At 39.4% G+C, this 23,107-nt stretch overlaps 1 pseudogene; it reads left to right on the top strand.

The window, feature by feature from the left end:
* Positions 1-23,107, top strand: part of LOC112838573 (adenylosuccinate synthetase isozyme 2-like) — a 34,458-nt pseudogene that overhangs the window by 5,927 nt on the left and 5,424 nt on the right.

The following is a 23,107-nucleotide window of genomic DNA, read 5'->3' as shown; positions in this document are numbered from 1 at the left end:
CAGGTTTGGTGATCTAATTTTCAAGTGCAAGCAAATTAGCAGCAACTAACAGATGAAAACCTGAGGCATCGAGAAAAAAACAGAACTCTGTGTATAAAGTTAGAAAAGTATGAAATACATTTTTTAATTTCTATCCAAAATTATCAAAATTTTAAAAAACATTTCCAAATAACCCATATATCTGCCAATGGGTTGAATGATGAATGGAAGGAAATGGATGAATCAACCATGACACATCCACACAATGGAGTACTATGCAACCATGAGGGTGGTGTGAGAAAGACCTCTATATACTAATATGGGGTGACATTTAGGATATTTTATTAAGTGAAAAGAACAAATTGTGAAACAGGATATATAGTATGCTATGCTCTGTGAGAAAAAAACAGGAGGACAAAAATTAATAGGAACAATAAACCAGAAACTAATTTTTAAAAATGGTCATCCATAGGGACAGAGGAGAAATCAGGTAGAGGGGATACAGATGGAAGTAAGACTTCTCTGACTTTACATCTTTATATAATTTTGATTTTTTTTGCTCCTGTAAATGTTTTCTATAATTCAAAAAATAAGATTAACCAAAAAGGGAAAGAAACTAAATATTCAATTTAAAACAACACAAAACAAACTTAAATATTTATCAAATTTTTAACATAACCATGTGAGGACAAAATTATTTCAAGTGTTTTTTAAGCTTAGCACATGGCTATCCAATCATTAGATATGTTATAAAGATAAAAGAACCACAAAGAAATCTTTTACCTTCACTTAGTTTTTTGAACTAGTAATATTGGTGCTATTGTTTTAAACAATTGTAGGGTAAAGCAAATAAGTAAACTGTTAGTGTTATTAAGAATTAAGATAGTTAATTAAGAAAGAAGAGGTATCTATGTAAAATCAAAGGTAAGAAATAATGTATAATGTTGAATTTGAGTTAGAAATATCATTATTATTTACAGTTCATAAGCCTTCCTCTCAGGCCTTGATATCTGAGGAACACAGGTTAAGAACAAGCCTATAAGTAAACAATCAGACAAATCCAGAATGTGGGACATTCTAAATAACAGGCCTGGTCTGTTTAAAAAAAGGGGGGGGGCACCTGGGTGGCTCAGTCATTAAGTGTCTGCCTTCAGCTCAGGTCGTGATCCCAGGGTCCTGGGATAGAGTCCCACATCGGGCTCCCTGCTCGGCGGGAGGCCTGCTTCTCCCTCTCCCACTCCTCCTGCTTGTGTTCCCTCTCTTGCTCTCTCTCTCTAATGAATAAATAAAAATCTTTAAAATAAAAAAAAAATCACTGTCTTAAGTAGAGGTGAGTGAACAAACAAAACAACCAAAAACATCTGAACCTTGATTGGATCCAGTTAAACAAAATCAACTACAAAAGATATATGGGGATGGGGCGCCTAACTAGCTCAGTCCTTGGAGCGGGTGAGTCTTGATCTCCGGGTGGTGAGCTCTAGTCCCATGTTGGGGGTGGTGATTACTTAAAATAATTAAATAATAAATAAAATGATATACGGGTGATAACTAGGAAATTTTGACTAGGGACTCGATATTAGATAATACTGAAATTATTGCTCATATTCTTAGGTGTGATTATGGTTTAGTAGTTAGAAGAATGTTTTCATTCTAAAGAGTTGTATGCTGAATATTAGGGCTCATGTGTCATAATGTCTGTAACCAACTTCCATATATATATTATCCACACACACATATTTATACATTAAGGAAAATGATAATGTTACTAACTATTGAATCTATCTCATGTTAATAATGGTTGAATCTAGGTGATAGGTACGGCATATGATGCTTATGTGTTGGTCTTTCAAGTATTCTGTATATTTGAAACTTTTCATTGAAAATTTTGAAGAAAAGTGTTTATAGTTAAGAAGGTAAATAGTCGGGCTGGCCTCTGGCTCCTTCTTCCTCTGCATGTGGCTGGTGGCCACAGATCAGTTCAGTTCGTGCAGTCCTCATTGCCTGCATCTCCTTCAGGCTCTCCTCATGTCACTGGAGCCACCAGGCTGAGACCAATCCTGTGGCATCTTCCATATCCAACCAGGATTGTGGCCAACCTGGGGTGTGGCCCCGGGGGAACTCGGTGACCATACTGGACATTGTGGAATAATTCATCCAAATGTTACCATATTCATTGGAAATAGTGTGATAGCTCATCTTCCCAGATTATTTGAGGAAGCAGAGAAAAAAGGAAAAGGTCTGGAAGGCTGGGAAGAAAGGCTTATCCTATCTGACAGTGCTCATATTGTATTCAATTTTCATCAAGCACCTGATGGTCTCCAGGAGCAACATAGACAAGAACAGGCAGGAAAAAATTGGGGTACCACAAAAGGTATTGGCCCAGTTTTTTCTTCCAAAGCTACTGGGAGTGGACTGCAGATGTGTGATCTTGTTTCTGACTTTGATGGCTTCTCTGAAAGGTTCAAAGTTCTGACTAACTAATACAAATCATATGTCCCACTTTGGAAATTGACATTGAAAGTGAATTACAAAAACTCAAGGGCTATATGGAAAGGATTAAACCAATGGTGAGAGACGGGGTTTACTTCCTCTCTGAGGCCCTAGATGGAGCACCACAGAAAATCTTGGTAGAAAGTGCCAATGCAGCACTACTAGATATTAATTTTGGAACTTACCCTTTTGTAACATCTTCAAACTGTCCAGTTGGAGGTGTCTGTACCTGGTTGGGTATACCCCCTCAAAATGTTGGAGAAGTGATGGGATCGTAAAAGCTTACACAAATCAAGTTGGCTTTGGTGCCTTCCCTACAGAGTAAGACAATGAAATTGGAGAATTATTACAAACAAGAGGTGGAGAGTTTGGGGTAACCACTGACAGGAAAAGAAGGTGTGGCTGGCTGGACCACATTTTCCTCAAATATGCTCATATGATTAATGGATTTCCTGCGTTGGCACTTGCCAAATTGGATATTTTGGACATGTTTATGGAAATCAAAGTTGGAGTTGCTTGTAAGTTAGATGGTGAAATTTCCCAGCAAACCAAGAAGCCTTAAATAAAGTTGAAGTTCAAAATAAGACTCTCCCAGGTTGAAACACAGCTATATCAAATGCAAGGACATTTAAAGAACTACCTGTTAATGCAAAAAATTACATTTGATTTATTGAAGAAGAGCTTCAAATTCCAGCTAAATGGATCAGTGTAGGTAAATCCAGAGAGTCTATGATTCAATTCTTTGAAGGATTTCCCGTGACACAAGAAACATTCCTTGAGGTAGGGGGAGAGGACTTTTGTAAATATTTCATTTATGATCTGCAAATTTCAAGAATAAGACACTGAAGTGAGTTTTAAGCCCTACAATAGTTTCCAGTCATTTAAGACAGCTGGCTAGTGTGGAGAGAAACTTCAGCATATTCCAATGTCAGCCACCTTTGCTGGCAGAATCCCCGAGTCATGTGTTGCTCCCACTGCTCATGGTGCCATGTTTTCTCTCAGTGTTTAGAGATAGTATGACCCGTGTTGTTTGAAATCTAAAATAGAGTTCCTTTCAGTGTAGTTTTTCTTCAACATTGTCATTGTGTGTTCTTAGGTTTTACCTCTATTAAATGGTAAGGACAATTAACACAAAAGTTTTGCACAAATATTTTTTACATTCTGGTCATTCAATTTGTCATTTTGATCTTTGCTCTTAGAAAAAAATGATGAAAAGAAAGGTTCTGGAAACTTTTGTAATGCTATAAATTCTGTTTAACCTATAAATTGTTTATTTTCTGCTGAGACCATAGCAAATTTGAGCTTTGGCAGGGAAGGGTGCTTATATTCATGTATCCTTTAATTTGTACAGATCACAAAACTTATTTCTCTGTGTAAGTTATTTAAAAAATTTAACATTTAATTAAATGTTCAGAGAAAGGTAATTCCCTAAAACAGCAATCTTAATGTTAAAAAAATTAGTTATTAAAAGATCATTGTGATGAGTGGTGGATATTTTTCTTTAATTTCAGACATTAACCCTGAAATGTATAGCTGCCCTTTTTAATTTACCATTATTTCTAAATCCAGTCATTGATTTTTCAACATTTTGCCTGCTGGTATGCCTACAAAATCATCTTTAATGTCGAAATGAACCCAAATTGTTGGTCATAATTTTGATCATACTTTTGTTTTTTTCTTTCTTGGAAAAAAAGAGGTGTTGTTTTGACAATTAGGCTTAACATACTGCATTGTAGGTTATCTTTCAATGAATTATTTTAAATGCTTAAATTAGGTGCCACTTTATTTTATTATACAATCAATAGCTGATTAAAAAGGACCACATATTTCTAGTAAAATTAATAATAATAATAAGGTAAATACTCAGCTACATATTACTAAAAGTAGCTATTAAATTAAATTTATTAATTATGTATTATATTAAAGTAGCTATTCAGAACTACTCATTCCTCAAAAGTTATAATTTTACTATAGAATTCAGTAAACCAACCACTATATATAACAGTGAAAGACTGTAAGAGAGTCTTTCAGAAAGAAAAATGAGTACAAACGAAGCCAGTTCGTGTGTTGGAGCAAGATGGGTGAGTGAGCAGGAGGAGGAGAGAGCATATAATTCTAAAATATACATCTGGAAGAAGGTGCTCAGATTTTTTTTTCTAATTATCCCTGTGTTTAAAAAATAAAGGTTTCATTTACACTTAAGCCTGAAGATTTCAGCTTGTTTAACTGCAGTTAAGATGAGTAAATTTCATAGAAGAGAAACTGGTTATATAAAAACATCTATGGAAATACGCTGTGAGCTCGCACATTGATGGCCGAATGGCAGTTCAAACTAATTCTGGTTCCATTTCCTAGAAAAATGGCACCATCTGCTGGCTGGGCAAAGGCAGACCTGTTTCTTTCCTAGGTCAGTGAAAATCAGTTCCATACTGCAAAACTTTCAGGATTCATCTTGGGGAAGAGATCAGAGTACATTCATGGTTGTTTATCACTTGGGCAGAAGAGACAGATAAACTCTCTCATTTTAATGCCTTAAAATTTTATATGAGCTGCTCGGAAGGCTTCTTCTTGTTTTTTAACAGAGAATGACAATGTTAACCAAGCTTTCAAGGGTAACATGACCAGAGTATATCACTCTTTTACCAGCTCACCCCCGCACCCCCCGTCATTTGCTGAACAATATTCTAACATCTCTGATCTCAGATTTGCTTTGCTTTTATACAAACATCCAATAATTTGGTGATAAGTTCAACAGAATGATATATTTTTTATGTCCCCAAGGAGGAGACAACCAACATTTCAAATCTTCGAGTGGCCTCAATACAGCCACAGATTTAAGAGGGTGAGGTGCCCAGAACAGACACAGACACTCTGGACAAATGAAAACGTGTGCATTCCTCTCTGGTTTCTTAACCTGGTGGGCTATACAAAACCCAAGAAGTTAAAACTGGCTTCTTTTTTTTGGCATCCTGCCCTGGGTTCTCTCCTGACTTTCCCTGAGTGGCAGCACAGTCCCCAACGAAAGAAATCACTTCAACCCTGTTATGGGCTGAACTGTGTCCTCCAAAATCCATATGTTGTAGTCTCCTCCCAAGAATCTCCAACTGACTGTATTTGGAGATACGGTCTTTAAAGAGGTAATTAAGGTGAAATGAGTTCATTTGGCATAGGCCCAAATCTAATGAGACTAGTGTCCTTAAAAGAAGAGCAGGTTAGGACACACTCACACAGAAGGAAAACCACGTGAAGATGGTGGGGGGAAGACGGTCATCTGCAAGCCAAGGCGAGAGGCCTCAGGAGAAACAAGCCCTGCTGACACCTTGATCTCAGACACCTGTAGCCTCCAGAATTGTGAAAAAAGAAATTTCTGTTGTTTTGGCCACCCCGTCTGTGGTGCTTTTTTATGGCAGCCCCAGCAAAAATACCAATCCCATGTTTATATAGCAGCTGAGAGAAAGGAAAGCAAGAGAAGTAACAGGAAGTGAAGCTAAAGCAGCTGCTTGTCGCAGAAAGAAGGAGCTTTGGATGTCTTCCCCACTCCCACCCAAACTCCAACCACTATGGCTCGTGGTGAGTTTCTAAGGACCCCAGTATGTCTTTGCCCCACATCAGAGCTCCTCTTCTGTGGAATGGAAATAAGATTGGGAAGCTTTGAGCTTCACCTGGAGATTAGAGAAGGGAGCCAGCAATTAAATTGTTATTGCCCTGTACATAAAAAGTAGCGAAAAATGTGTTGCTGAACAACAGGTAGGCTGTGAACAGGGACAGGGAACCTCTTTCCTTCTAAGGTAATTGCGGCCCATTCCTCTTCTCTAATTGCAAAAGTAAAACATTTTTATTGTAGACAATAGAAAAGATATAAGATACAAAGAAGAGAAGTCATCTGTAATCCTCACTCGGAGACAACTATTTACTGTTTTAATGTTTCATTCTGGCCATTTTTCTATGCATATGTGTAACCAAATTAGATGCACATACAGAGTTTTATATTTTGCTTTTTCCCCTTATCATATTGATAAAAATGTTCTCATTTCATTAAATCTTATTCTCTTCCCTATTTTCTTGGGACTTGTGTGAGCCTTAGTAGTGAGGCCAGTGACTCACTTCCAAGCAGGGGCTCCCAGCTCCACGTGACCACCACCAGCCCACCAGTGAAAATGGTCTACTCAGAGTCACTGAGGCAAGGGACGTTTGCTGACCAGCCCCCTCTTACTTGTAGGTGACGCACAGTCCACTGGAGTCAACATGAGTGGCCACAGCAATGACAATGGTCACACAAACACAGAGAAACCCCCTTTTTTTTTTTTAAGGATTTTATTTATTTGAGAGAGAGAGCACGAACACAAGCCGGGGGGAGGAAGAGGGAGAGGGAGAAGCAGGCTTCCCACTGAGCAGGGAGCCCGATGTGGTGCTCGATCCCAGGACCCTGGGATCATGACCTGAGCCGAAGGCAGCCACTCAACCAACTGAGCCACCCAAGCGCCCCATAAGAAACCCCCTCTTTATTCAAGTAGCTGGTTAGAGATTTAAGTCATTAAACAGAGGCTCTGAGGCTCTCTATTTAACTCTCTTTTCTGATGACCTACTTTGCCTGAGTAAATTTTCACACTCTTTTAATGCAAATTCGTCCTACCTTTGACACCAGGCCAACATGGAACCAAGTTCACATCTCTCTTTCAGCTCCCTTGGTCTCTGGAGAATCCACCTGTGCTTCTGTCTCAGCATTTATACCCATATCTCTGCCACAGGTGGAAACTCTCTTCTCTTGTCTTTTTTTCCATGTACCTTATCTATACAACTCATTTATATAACATAGAGACCAACACCAACCACCCCTACACACACATACAAACGCACACACAACCATACACAGCTCACTTCCCTTCCCTTCTGAACTCACAGGAGCCTCAGGAGTTTCTCTCCCCCACTCCCCACTTCTAGGTACTCCACTGCAGTAAACTCAGTGAACTCTCACAGTAATGCTTATCTAAATTTTAAAAAATAAGAGAACACAGAGGCACAGAAGCAAAATGACTTACCCAAGGCTGCATAATTATTAAGGGGATGAACAAGAATTTGAACTCAGGCTTTCTTGCTCCAGAGTTTGTGTGCTTAATGGCTATATTTTGTTACTAACAATGATTAACATTTCTTGAGGATGCACTTTGTGACAGATGTTGTGCTAAGCCAAATCTTGGAACAACCCTGGGAGGTAAGTATTAGTATGAGCTCCATTTTATAGCTGAGAAAACTGGATGTATTACAGTCACTACACCTTACCTAGTCAATCATTGGCTTTATCGGCTATGTGATAGGGGGAATTTTTGTTTTGTTTTCATTTTTTGAAATTTATTTTTAAATATTTGTTTTTATCTACAATAACATTCACTTTTTTGGATGTAATGTCCTGTTGATTGCACAGAGGCAGGTTCAAGATACAGAATAGTTCTGTCACCCCTAAATTTCCCTTGTGTTGCTCCTTTGTAATCAAACATTCCCCAGTCCCATCCTCTGGCAACCCATGATCTGCTTTCTGGCCCTGTCGTTTTGTCCTAAAACAGCCCAGCCAGCTCTACATCACACCCTTCTCTGCATTTTAACGTGATTATGTTTATAGACTTCATAATATTGAACTACCACGAACATTTAGAATAAATGTCTTTGGTTATGGTGTATTTTCTCCTAGTGCACTGCTGGAATCCATTTGCTGGTATTTTATTAGGATTTTGCATCAAAAATTATAAGTGAGGTTAGTCTGTGGTTTCCTTTCTTGTGCTATCTTGGTCAGGTTTTATTTTGTTTTTTTTTTTAAAGATTTTATTTATTTATTTGAGAGAGGTAATGAGATAGAGAGAGCATGAGAGGGGGGAGGGTCAGAGGGAGAAGCTGACTCCCCGCTGAGCAGGGAGCCTGATGCGGGACTCAATCCCGGAACTCCAGGATCATGACCTGAGCCGAAGGCAGTCGCCCAACCAACTGAGCCACCCAGGCACCCATTGGTCAGGTTTTAGATCAGTGTCATACAAGCCTAATAAAATAACGGGGATGCTTCCTTCTTTCTCTGTGGTACAGAATAATCAAAATAACATCAGATTCGGGGCACCTGAGTAGCCCATCAGTTGAGTGTCAGGCTCTTGATTTCAGCTCAGGTCATGATCTCAGGGTTGTGAGATCAAGCCCCATGTCAGGCTCTGCACTCAGCAGAGTCTGCTTGAGATCCTCTCCCTCTCGCCCTCCCCTGCTCAAGCTCTCTTGTGCGCTCTCTCTCTCTCTCTCTCAAATAAAAAAAATCTTTAAAAAAAATAACATCAGATTCATCTTTTCCAGAGAGTTTTGGCAGGTACCTTTTTGACAAGTAAAACAGGTTTTCTGACACAAGATGCAGACACAGATCATCTCTGCCTCCACACACAGGCCTTCCTTCATTTCCATCCCTCACTTTATTTTCCTCGCTCGCCTCAGCCTTTCCTTCTGCTCCTCCCCAGAGTCTCTGCAAGAGCCTGCTTTCAAACTTGCCTTTTCATTACTCCCCTCGTTTCACCAGAAAAATGCCAGTTATAACATATTTAAATTTCTCATTTGCATATGTCACATTGCCAAGTTCATTTGAAATTACAAAATTTTTCACCAAATTAGTTTAGGTTTTTTTTGTTTTTTTTGTTTTTTTTTGTTTTTTGTTTTTTGTTTTTTGAGACAGAGAGAAGGAGGAGGGGCACAGGGAGAAGGAGAGAGACAATCTCAAGTAGACTCCACGATCATCATGGAACCCACCATGGGGCTCGATCTCACGACCCTGAGATCATGACCTGAGCTGAAACCAAGAACTGGACACTTAACCAACTGAGCCACCCAGGTACCCCGAAGTAGTTATTTCAGAACAATATTTTGTAGTGGGAGAAAGGTGGCCAAGGGGTATAAAAGCCTACAGGGTGTTTCCCAGCATGTCACGGCCAACCTAATTCCACTGTCTGGTTTTTGTTTGTTTCATATTGTGAAGAGAGGAACTGGAGAGCAAATATAAGACTATAAAGATTTCATGCAACAGCAGTTATGTTCATAGAAGCAAAAGTGAATGGAGAACAGAAATAATTTTGTGACTGAAAGTGCAGGGGTGGTAGATGCAGGAAATTTTATGGCATGAAATGTCCATTTAACTGTGTTTATACAGATCTGGCCTCAGAGTAAAATCAGTCAGCTGCTTTTAAAACCTCAAGACTATTTTCAGATAATGGTATGTTATAAAATATTTCATTTTTGATAATTCTATAAACTGTATTTTGAATGGCTCAATTTAACTTTGTTTTTGCCTTGAAAAGTAAACTCTAAAGGGGCTCCTATAATACTTTGGGGTGTTTTTTTGTTTTTTTTTTTACAATTCTTCTCTAAGGTAATAAGCACTAAAAGGTTAATTTAAATAAATTTGAATGTGAATCTATTTTATTTGTTGATAAGACTGCACAGAGATTTGTTTATACCCCTTTTATATTAAAAAAAAAAGAACACACTTGTCACCTAATCAGAGAAATAAGTTTGAAAAATGAGGGGCGCCTGGGTGGCTCAGTCGTTAAGCGTCTGCCTTCGGCTCAGGTCATGGTCCCAGGGTCCTGGGATCGAGCCCCACATCGGGCTCCCTGCTCAGCGGGAGGCCTGCTTCTCCCTCTCCCACTCCCCCTGCTTGTGTTCCTGCTCTCGCTATCTCTCTCTCTCTCTCTCAAATAAATAAATAAAATCTTAAAAAAAAAATAGTTTGAAAAATGATATCAGGAGTCGCCAGTCACTTTAAAAATTGGCCCACCACAGGATTTGCTGTGCTCTGGAACAGCGCAGCCACTGTACAGAGGACAGCATGCATCACAGAGGCTTCTAGATGGGGGCTGAGCTCTGCAATTCCTTTGTTGACTCCTACTCCCTCTGCTGGCTCCACAGCTCAGTGACCATCCCGAGACAACACGTGTGTCAGGCCCCCAATGGGCCTCAGGAACCGGCAAAGACTGGTAACTGATACTAGTCAGTCAGAGAAAGACAAATACCGTATGATCTCACTCCTATGTGGAATTTAAGAAACAAAACTGAGGAACATAGGGGAAGGGAGGGAAAAATAAAATAAGATGAAATCAGAGAGGGAGAGAAACCACAAGAGACTCTTAACTCTAGGGAACAAACTGAGAGTTGCTGGAGGGGAGGTCGGTGGGGGAGATGGGGTAACTGGGTGATGGGCATTAAGGAGGGCATGTGATAGAATGAGCCCTGGGCATTATATGCAACTGATGAATCACTAAACTCTATCTCTGAAACTAATAATATATTCTATGTTAATTAATTGTTTAAAAAAAGAAAAAAGACTAGTACAAATGGGCAAGCTGAGCCCTAATGGGTGACAGATCTTGGTCAAATTCACAAAGTCAGTGACGGGGCCAGTGCTGTGACCACAGGCTATCCACTATACCACAGCACAGGGTCAGTCTGTGACCACAGGCTATCCACTATACCTCACAACTGCAAAATATTCATAGCTGTTCAAAAATTCTAACACAGTGATATTCCTAACCTATGAGTTGACCTATGTTAAAAAAAAATAAAAATATATTTCAAGGTGCATGTATTATTAATTTATAATATATGCATAATGGTTGACATTTTAGCAGAGTTAAAAGAAAGTTTTAAAAAAAATAAAAAGGTTCTGCTACTGATAGGAGTGATACATAAAACAAAAATAATGACTCTCCAAAACATTATGCTGAGGAAAACAAGCCAGACAGAAAATAGTTCATTCATAAGATTCCACTTACATGAAATCTCTATTTCCAGAAGAGGTGCATCAATGATGACAGAAATCAAATCAGTTTGGTTACCTGGAGCAGGAGAAACTTCAAATGGACATAAGCAAACCATTTGGTATGATAGAAATGTTCTATACCTTGATTGTGGCATTGGTTACACAGTCACACATGTTTGTCAAAACTCATTAAATTATACATTTTAAGTGAATGCACTTTCTATTGTAAATTGTACATCAATGAAGTTGATTTACAAAAAAATTCTGGGCTTGCCTGGGTGGCTCAGTTGGTTAAGCGTTAGACTCTTGATTTTGGTTCAGGTCGTGATCCCCAGGTTGTGGGATCAAGCCCCGAGTCAGGCTCCACACTGAGTGTGGAACCTGCTTGAGGATTCTGTCTCCCTCTCCCTCTGCCCCTCCCCCTGCCCCCGCTCATGCTCTCCCTAAAAAAAAAAAAATGCTGTACTAGTTAAATCATAAAATGTAATCTGTTCTTTCAACTGAATATACTCAGACTCATTTTTTTTAAAAGAGGAAAAAGAACAGATACCATCTTCATTGTTTAGCCACAAACTTGTATTTCCTTTAAAGAACAAAAATCTAGATCCAAAAGGCAGGGTTACAGAGAGGAATCAATGTCTCTGCATGCTCTGCCAAAGATATTACGCTGACAGGACAAGGCTAATTATGACACGAGTGTAGCACTGGATGAGAAAGTCTTCCTCGTCCCAACCCCTCCTGTCTCGGTGGCACTTGTTCATGTGTGAGCCAAAGACCTGCATGCCTGTGGCAGAGGCAAAGGCAGGACAGAGTGAATGTGCTGGAGTGCCCAGGCCCTCGTAGAGGTATGCGCTCTAGGGTGGGCACTCAGCTGGTGGATGGTACTGATTCAAAGCTTCTCCTCCACTGCAGGTGACCTGGAGGAGCCACTTCCTCTCTGTGCAATAGCACCTACATTGCAGAGTGACCCTGCTTTCATCTGCCACTCTTCAGAAACACCCTCCCATGATTGTTACCTTATGATACCAGCTCTTATGCACGTGAATTAGGAGTCAGATGGAAAAAGCCGTTCCGAATTCTGTGATCAAATTAGCTTGTAAAAAAGTGAACTAAACAAGTGTTTCCTGTTATATCTAACTCCCCCCACCAAGAGAGGGATATTTTATGTTTTACAATTTTATTTGACCCCTATATCATTGGTGGGAGGCATTACTTTGGGCATGACACAATCCAGAGAACGCTAGGTCATCTGAGACAGCTAAGCATGTGGCGGTAGCAACAGAGAGTGTACTCACAGGGCGATAAATCAACTAAGAATAACACATATTATGCTTTAGGCACTGTTATAAACTCTTTATCTCATTTAATCTTCATATCAACCCTATTGTGGAAGTACTGTTATTTCCCCCATTTTACAGGTGAAGAAACTGAGGCAGAGAGAAATTCAGCAGCTTGACAAGGTTATAGAATTAGTAAAGGTCAAGACAGTAAAGCAAACCCAGGCTGTCTGGCCCCAGAGCTCATGCTTTTAATAATCATGTTATAGGGCCTCTCAGCAGAAGAAGGAAATAAAGGGGTGGGCACTTTAGACCTTCGCTATTCAAAGTGTGGTCCATGGGTGAGCAGCATCACCATCAACAGGGAGCTTGTCAAGACTACACAGCCACAGGCCCCACTTGGGACCTATTAAATTAGAATTAGCATTTTAACAAGATCTTCAGGTGATCCATTAAAATTTGATAAGCATGGCTCTAAACAAGAAAGCCTTAGGTATTTCTTGTTTTGGTTTACTTTTGTTTTAGTCCCAGACTCCTTTGAGAATTTGATGAAAATCATGGAGCCTGAGCATAAGGTGCATAGGATTTCAAAGAGCTCACGGACTCATGCTTACAAAACCTTACTATATGGACAGTTTGAAGATGCTGGAACCAGTCTTTTACGCCTTCCATGCATCATCACATTTAGTCCTTATAAACCTATTATTGATAACAGAAAGTTGAAGAGGTTAACTTGCCTCAGTCATAGCTAAGAAGTGGAGATGTCAGGGTCAAATCTGGACATTCTGTTGCCAGGGTCAAGCTATCACACCAAGCTGCTAGGAGTAACTCAGCCACAGTGATTCTGAGGTACATCCCAACAGAATTTGCCCTCTCTTTGACTAGCGTGCAGTTCTGAAAGAAGCACTGATGGAATGAAGAGGAAGGGGACACTGCCTAGAAGAAGGAGGTTGGCCAGATGGATCCTAGCAATCTATGGACGGTGGATGTCCACCCAGATCCCCCTGGCTTATCTTCCTGACCATTTCCAACCTGCAGAGCCTCAGGTGACATGCCAATCCATGAGCTATGCCTACTGCACTATTCTACTCTAAGCCAGGGTTGACAGACAGATTTAATGTCATGGGCCAACTGATTAACTGGTAGTAGCTTCTTGGTGTTCAACATCGAAAAGGAACCAGTTGGAGATTGGCTTGACTGGTGATTGATTACAGAAGACTGTGATTGATTAGTAATGTCTGCCTCCAAGAGCACAGGATAACATAGAAATAGGAATGCCACCATCACTTATTTGCCACCTGGTACATTTAATCACTGCTTAATCCCCCCTGGATTTTCATCCATTTATTTAACATGCCTGCACTATGTGAATTCTGTACACACAGCAGAAGTACTCCTATCCATCTTAACAGAATAAGGTACTTAACATGTCTGACAGAATGGAGAATTATTAAAAAAAAAATATATATATATATATACACCTTAAACACCTTCTTTTCAATTAAAACACTTAAATATATATGTATTAACCAATTTTGGATGTAAAGCTGTCTTTTTTGCTCCTGGGTCTGCTCTTTAGGAGCTCTCCATGGATTTTTTTTTTCATATTGCACTCTCGCTTGAAGATTGTCCCAAAGCAATCAGAAGATTTTTGACTGACTTTTTCCCCCAGTTACAATTGGCTTCCCCACACCTAATCCCAAATTTACAATATTATGCAAAATTCATCTCTATAGTCTTTCCAAGCATTTGACTTAGTTTTCAGAGTAACAACTCTTTTCTTTTCCCCTTATAGTTACAAAATCACATATTTCATTAAATTATACAATTATTGTAACAAGTGCAATTGGTACAGAGAGATTTGGGAAAAAGCACAAGTGATTACTGGACAGGATGCTACTCAACCAGCTATAGGGAGCATGCATGGATATGTTTTACAGAGAACTGGAAGGTATTAGTTACTGTAATGAGTCGAGCCAGTGATAGCCAGTTAGAAGTCTCCATTATGCTACCCTGAGACCTCCCCAGTGGCATTCAATTAAACAGGACTCTCTACTAACCAGAATTTCCAACATATGATGTCCATAATTATGGTCATAAGTCATTAAAGATCCTGAAATAACTTTGAGTTGAGCGACCAACTCTTGGTTTCAGCTCAGGTCATGATCTCATGGGTGGTGGGATTGAACCCCGTGTTGGGCTCCATGTTCAGTGGAGAGTCTGCTTGGAGATTCTCTCCCTCTCCCCCCCCCCACTCCTACTCTGTCTCTCTCTTTCTCTCTCTCAAATAAATAAATAAATCTTTTTTTAAGATTCTGATGTAATTTTGAATTATAAAATGAAGGGAACAAAAGATTAAAGTATGTTCAGGAACTTCTTGTTGATATCTTCACTTTTTTTTTTTTTTGTCTTTTGACATTAGTTTGTGCTATCCCGTAATTTAGGAACCCTTGTAATCCAGCTTTAATCATTTCTGGAACAAGGAAAGGTTAAAAATATACATAAAATAAGTTCATTATCTCTATACTGTTTAAATAATTTCATTGCATTCAATACCCTGAAGAAAGAACTTCTCTTGGCCTCTATTACCAGAAACTAAAAATAATAGTAGACAGTCTAGGGCTGGCATGGCCACTCCATGGTCATCTGGAGCACAGGCTCTTTCTTTCTGCTTCAGTAACTTAATTGTGATTTCCATCCTCAGGTTTGCCTCATGGTCCCAAGATGGCTGCTGCAACTCCACCTAGCATTCTAGGCAGGATGAAGGAAAATGAAGGAGTTGGCACAAAAGCTGTGCTTTCTAGCCAACTCTGCACCTTCAGAAAAAGGTCCTTGGAAAGTCCCCCTCTAGTGACCTCTGGATGCTTATTATTTGTGCCCTTAGCTATCTATGAATAAAATATCATCTTACAGCTAGGCACGTGGCAAGATCCAACAATTCTGAGTTCTTTTACTGAGGAAGAAAGAAAGAATAGATATTGAATAGACAATCAACAGTGCTTCCCATAAAATAGAGTCCTCACAGGACATTCTAAAAACCTCATTATTTGTCCTGACTGTCCAGAGAACAGGGAATTTACTGTATATTGTTTTGTATTTATTGATCTCCTGCTTTAGAAAAGTCGCTCCACATACATGTTAAGCACCATGTAGAATATTTGTTTTATTCACTCTCTATACCCATTTCTACCCACACACTATGCAGGACATTAGTCTTGGGTGCCATCTCCAGTTCACGTGGATGCTGCCACCATGAGCAGAATTCCATTTCTACGAAGTACATACTGTGCACACTTAATTCTGTGGTTGTGAGCTTTTAGAAGCTTTTAGAAGTAAAGCCCAATCTCACCAGTTTTTGCCAATCAGTTGCATCTGAGAGCACTAGATGTTCTAGCCAGGCAGCAAAAAGTAGCCAACTGGACTATCCAGAGTGGTCTGCCTCCAGTTTCTCTTTTCTGATCTTTAAGGAAGCCAATACTTATTATAAGGGTACAATAAGGTCTCTATTCTTCAGTATCCAATCCAATATTTGCTACAGTGTATCTTAGACTCATTTGGAAATACAATTCACTGAACATTTTATAAGCCCTGACTTTGTTAGGGGTGGGGGGGCTGCCCTAAAGGAGGTCATGCCTAGCAAAGGAGATGAGATGCACAACACTGATCAAGGTGTGAAAGAAAGGCCTGGAGAAATTTTAGAGGAATGTCTATGGCTTCCTTAATTCTGTTAAGTTAATGCTTGAACAAGCCCCAACCCACAGGCACATTCCTTCCCTGTAGCTGGCCCAGACACTCCACTTAGTTTTACCTTCATGAGAAAGACACTGGATTGTCTTGTGCTCTCTTTTTGGGCATCAAAGTGCAATTCATCAAGCGTCTCCAACCATAATCCTCTAGGAGAGTTTTAATCAATTCTTTCTTCTACTTTCCTCATCTCTAATGCTTGCTTCTCTCAGATGCCCAATTGCCTGGCATTGTCACTAATGACAAACCCTCAGTAGGACCAGTTGAGATCATTTTAGCTTCTGTTGGGCCAAAACCATGGTCACCACCACTAATGCCAACCACTTAGCAACCACTGACACCCTTTTGTGCCATGGCTCATGCTCCCAGATTTACAGTCTGATGGATACAAAAACTCACATGAGCCCCAATCTAGCACCACTCTTTCAGGTACTACATCCATATTAGGTAAGGTGCCTATACCTCCCCATCCCAAAGTCCAAACTTCCAATGGTGGGGAAATGCCCCTTTTCTTATATTTCTGGTTATAGGAATTGCCCCCTCCCGATGTATAAGCAAATTGCCCGAGGTCATGCAATCTTAATTCCCAGTGAACACAGTAGGGCAAGAATTCTGGGTTACTGATACACAAATAGATAAAAATGCAGTATAAACTAATTAACAACAGACGTGTATGAGGAAGATAATATAATAGGTATATTCTGGCAATAAGAATGTCCAGAAATACATATTTAATTTGCTTTTCCATCTAAAATACATTCTTTCTATACAGCAACCCATTTGAGCTTCTCCCTGCCCTGGGATATATACATCAATAGTGTCAATATTTTTATCCTTCTTTTAAATACCAGAAAACAGAGTCTCAGAAAGGTTAAGTAACTTTCTCAAAATCTCTCAGATAAAACAATAGAATCTTAACAGTAGAAACCCAGATATTCTGTCCAGAACTACTGTGCCTTCTACTATATTATCTGCTCACGTATTGCTCATAATATTCAGCTAATTGTGGGGTAGCCCTAACTGAGGAAAACTTTTATTATTTTATTATTTTTATTTTATTTTTTTAAGATTATTTTAGAGAGAGAGAGTACAGAGGGGAGGGGCAGAGGAACAGGGAAAGTCTTTTTTTTTTTTTTTTTGGAAGAGGGAGAGTCTTAAGCAGACGCTACACCGAGTGTGGAGCTCAACGTGGGGCTCAACCCCATGAACCCAAGATCATGACCTGAGCCAAGACCAAGAGTCAGATGCTTAACCAACCATGCCGCCCAGGCGACCCTATTATTTTTTAAAGATGAAAAGAGAATTTTATTTTCTTAAGTTTTTATTTAAATTCCAGTTAGTTGAAATACAGTGTAATATTAGTTTCAGGTGTACAATATAGTGATTCAACACTTCCATACAACACCTGGTGCTCATCACCACAAGGATACTCCTTAATCCCCATCACCTATTTAACTCATCCCCCCACCCACATCCCCTAAAGTTCTTTTTTTTTTTAAGCAGGCTCCACACCCAATGTGGGGCTTAAAGTCACAACCCTAAGATCAAGAGTCACACATTCTACCGACTGAGCCAGCCAGGTGTCCCTGAAAAATTTAAATCTCCACCTTTTCCAGTATCCAAAAACTACTATGTGATTTTACACGTCCTCCTTAAGTTACTGAACGGAATTACTCCTTTGTATCTTTGGTACTTTTCCCAGTAAAATATGGAGTAATCCCCTTCTCCTTGAATCTGGGCTGACCAACATAATACTGCCACAAGTGATGTTCTGGGATTTCTGAGGCTAGGTCATAAGAAGACTTTCAACTTCTATCAAGGCCTCTTAGAACTCACTCTTTGAAGCCTGCCACCATGCTGTGATGAAGGCCAAACAACCCTGGGGAGAGACCCATGAGGAGAGGAACCAAGGTTCCAGAAGACAGCCCTAGCTGAGCTCCCAGCACCAGCTTGCCAGCCATGTGAATCAACCTTCTTGGAAATGGAACATCCAGTCCTTGGCAGGACAGATGAGCTGTCCCCATGCAGCCCTGCTCCATTTGCAGATCTGTGGACTATAAAAATGATTGTTATTATGTTAAGCCACCAAGTTTTGGGGTGGTTTGTTTTATAGCACATAACTGGAATCTACCTTTCTGAAACTTTCGTGCCCCATAAACCAAAGCAAACAGAAATGTGGAGCACCTGGCTGGCTCAGTTGGTAGAGCATGCAACTCTTCATCTTGGGTCATGAGTTCAAGCCCCACATTGGCCATAGAGCTTACTTTTTTTAAAAAAATGTGGTGGTATACACCAAACTGGTTATGCACTGTATTTTCATCTTTATTTCACTTAGATATTCTATTTTATAGAAGAAAAAGCAAATGAAGAGAGTATCTTCTGATTTACAAAAGCAAAAAAAAAGGCAATTAGACAAATTGTTTTAAAATGCCTTCAACCCTAAATAATAAAAATCTTATTATAAATATGTTAGTATTTGGTTCAAAACTCTGTGGAAAGAATTAGGCCCTCAAGCTTTTACAGTTCCATGAAGGCCTTCTAAATATAGGAAAGTAAAACTGAAATTTATGTCAGTTTGTTAATGGCATCACTTAAAACTATAACAGTTAATTAACTAATTAACAACTTAATTAACTCAGCATTTAATTTACTTACTTGAATTCACTTAAATTCCCTAGATGCGATTTAATGAACTTTCAGTGTAATTCCGGACTAACCATGTAAATTGTGTGATGTATACTTCTTCAATTTAAAAGATATTTCTTGAAATTAAATGATTTAAGGCAGAACACTAAGCCTAGATGAGAGTTTTCATTTTTTCTTCAATAGGGAGTATCTCTGAATTTCTGGCATGGAACAATTTTCCCATTCCACCTTTATCCTTTCAAAGAAAAAATCATATCTGGGTTTGCTTGTTTAAATGCATCAATGTAAGAGTCAGAAATCATCAAGTCAATGTGGGCAAATTTCATCACAGTTTATCAATAATTAATTGTCCTATATTCTTAAAGAATGGAACCTGAGACCAACAATAGTTGAAAAACACAGGAGGAAATTTGTTATAAAACATTGCCTATTCCATGGATTGACTTATCTAACGAACCTGTATCCAGGGCGGTTGTGTATAGTCATGCTACTCAGTGTGGGGCCTGTGGACTTATGCCAGCCTAAGTTGGAGAAACTCAGTTTTTCTCCTGTGTGTCTCCTTTACTCTAACATGACTACCACACTCACAATATTTCTGACACCAGAAGTGTGTGTGTTTTCCCCCACCAAGGAATGTTCTGTGATACCAGCTAGATGTCCTAAAATTCAACTCCCTTCTGACACTCTACTTAGAGTTAGCATCTGATCCCACAGGACAAGGACTAAGTCCCACAAGACTGCCCTCCACTTCATGTCCAGGTTGCTCCCCGTACTTCTGACCCGGCAGCTTTAAACCTGAGGTTCCCACAACCCCCTCCTTGGGTTTGATTAATTTGCTAGAGTGGCTCACAGAACGCAGGCAAACACTTATGTTTACCAGTTTCTCCTTATTTAAAGAGTATGATAAAAGATACAGATAAGCATCCAGATGAAGAATATGTCCCAGTGCAAGGTCTGGGAGGGTCCTGAGTGCAGGAGCTTCTGTCCTGGTGGAGCTGGGGTGTGTCACTCTCCCAGCAGGTGCATGTGTTCACCAACCTGGAAGCTCCCCCCACAAACCCCATGCTTCTGGGACTTTTATGGAGGCTTCATTATGTAGGCATGATCAATCATTAACTCCACTTCCAACTCCTGTCCCCTCACTGGAGAATGGGGGGAAGGAGGTGAAAATTCCAAGCTTCTAATCATGGCTGGGTCTTTTGGTAACAAGTCCCCATCCAGGAGCCATCCATGTGCCCACCCAGAGTCACCTCATTAAAACAAAAGACACTCCTGGAGTGCCTGGGTTGCTCAACTGCTTAAGCGTCCAAATCTTGGTTTTGGCTCACGTCATGATCTCAGGGTCAAGATCAAGTTCTGTGTCAGGCTCCACACTCAGCGGGGAATCTGCTTGAGACTTTCTCTCCCCTCTGCCCCTCCCCTACTCGCTTTCTCTCTCTCTTTCTCTCTGTCTCAAATAAATGAATTAAAAAAAAAAAAGACACTCCAAACTCCCAGGAAGTTATAAGGGTTTTAGGACCCCTATGTCAGGAAACAAGATCAAAGACCAAATATTAGAACAAAAGATGCTCCTCGTGCTCTTATCATTAGGAAATTACAAGTGTTTTAGGAGCTCTGTGCAGCAGAGACCAATATATATATTTTTTCTATTATCTCATAGTCCATGTACTTACTAGTGGGAGGTAAGAAAAGTACAGAAATTCGGTTTTTAAATACATTTATAGCACTTGGAGAGAGTACTTATGTGCCTATTGACTATAATAATGATCTATTTAGGATTGTATTTTGTAAGTCTGGTTTTTATTTCATTTTTCTAATAATTCATTTTTATGATATTTTACAAACATCCTAGTCTGCAACAGATTGCAATATTTTTCTTTTTATTTAAATTTTAGGTAGTTAACATACAGTGTAATATTGGTTTCTGGAGTAGAATTCAGTGATTCATCACGTATATACAATACCCAGTGCTCATCATGATAAGTGCCCTGCTTAATACCCACCACTGATCTAGCCCATCTTCCTTCCACCTCTCTCCATCAACCCTCAGTTTGTTCCCTATCGTTAGAGAACACTTAAAACTGTAACAGTTAATTAACTGATTAACAGCTTAATGTTTCCCTCTCTCCTTTCTTTCTTTTACCCCTTCCCATATGCTCATCTGTTTTCTTTTTTAAATTCCACATATGAGTGAGATCATATGGTATTTGTCTTTCTCTGACTGACTTATTTCACTTAGCATAATACACTCTAGCTTCATCCATGGTGTTGTAAATGGCAAGATTTCATTCTTTTTGATGACTAAGTAATACTCCTTAAATATATATACCACATCTTCCTTATCCATTCATCAGTTGATGGACATTTGGGCTCTCTCCATAGTTTGGCTATTGTTTATAATGCTGCTATAAACATCAGGATGCATGTACCTCTTTGAATATGTATTTTTGTGTCCTTTGGGTAAATACCTAGCAGCAGATTGCAATTTTTTTTAAGGCTGGTTTTTCTTCACAGAGTTTGGGAAGCATTGATTTGACTGAGCTAAGTACTGTGGCAAATAAAAATGGGTAAGAAATGGTCCCTGCTTTCATAAAGTTTACATATTAATAAGAAAAGTCAGGTATGATGGTTGCACAATGAAGCATAAACAGCATGTTCTAGATGTTTCAAGGAGTGAGGTGATTCCAAGCAGAAGAGATAAGACAAGGTTTTACAGAGGGAACTGTGAAGCCAGACCTCCCCTGAAGATTGGGTAGGTTTGTTAGAAGTAAAGGGCTCTGTCCACTTCAGACAGAATAAACCATATGAGTAAAGACGGGGGGGGACACAGTTACGTATTAGGAAAAGCATGCAACTGACCCCATTTGGTGACAGCAAAGAGAACGTGACAGATCTAGAAGGGTAGAGCAGGGACCCAATTGGGGACGGCCTTTTGAATGCCAAGCAGTTTGTGCTTTAAGGGGGTCAGTTCCAAGCTGCCATGGGAATTTTTTGAGCAGAGAAGTGGTGTTCTCAAAGCTCTGCTCCTAGTTGATGAATTCAATGAGAGAAAGACAGGGGATTCAATGAGGAAGAACACCCCAGACTCTTCAGATGACATGACAGACCCAAGTCATCTCGGGAGCATGTAGATCAAGATTTGAAAAGGCACACTTTCACCTTTCCAAATACAAAGTAGTGATCAGTAAGCCCAAATACAACAGCAACCCATCCCATAAAACATCTGAGTAAGCAACGGTTGACTAACATTTGTTAAGCATTCACTGTGTGCATTTTAGGACCAGTATCTTTTTTTTAAAATTTTTTATTGTTATGTTCATCACCATACATCACATCATTAGTTTTTGGTGTAGTGTTCCATGATTCATTGTTTGTGCATAACACCCAGTGCTCCATGCAGCACGTGCCCTCTTAGGACCAGTATCTTATGTAATCCTCAAAACAACATTAAATGTGAGGTTCTATTATTATCCTCAATTTTTTCTCATATGAGGTAAGCAAGTAAGCAATAAGAGCTTGAAATTAAACTACATCAGTCTGATGCCAAAGTCCCTTTCAGCAGTATTGGATGAACCCAAAAAGTAAACACTCAGACATACTTAGATCTTTAGTCTTAGATGAAAAAACTAAAATTTATACCAGCTATCCACCTGAACATTCAGAAGCCCATTCTTTGTGAAGGTCTGGGATTTTGTTGCTGTTGTTGTTGTTTTAATCAGAAAGATAAGGTTAATTTGGACTAATAGGAAGATGATTTTTCTTTAGTAAAGAGCTGATGATATTTTTATGTCTATGAACACTTGAATTTTCTTGCTTTGCAAAAGGACCAGCACAGGGTACAAAAACAAACATGTTCTTGTCAATACAATGAGGTCAATTTAGAACTACCCATCCACAGATGGAGAATGAATTACAGTGACAAATCTACATTTGAAGATCTGGGAGCAAAAGGGTGAAAAGCAAACACTATGAAATGTTATTCATTTGCCTACCTGGAAAGGAGATGCCAATGGAACAGCTTCACACTACAATATAGCACTGATTCCTTATAAAGGTGCGCTATCTTGAGAGCACTATTCTTATCATGGATAGGATTCTAATTCAATTGTTTTTCCAACAAAATACAACTATATAATTGCTGTACGAAGGGGGAAAAAACTTGCATTGAAATAGTTCATATGATTGAGGTAGAAAT

This window comes from Callorhinus ursinus, unplaced genomic scaffold, assembly GCF_003265705.2.
Source record: "Callorhinus ursinus isolate GAN/ISIS: 27379988/994484 unplaced genomic scaffold, GSC_fseal_2.0 scaffold28, whole genome shotgun sequence".
NCBI classification, from domain to species: domain Eukaryota; kingdom Metazoa; phylum Chordata; class Mammalia; order Carnivora; family Otariidae; genus Callorhinus; species Callorhinus ursinus.
This window is presented reverse-complemented; position numbering and strand designations above follow the sequence as displayed.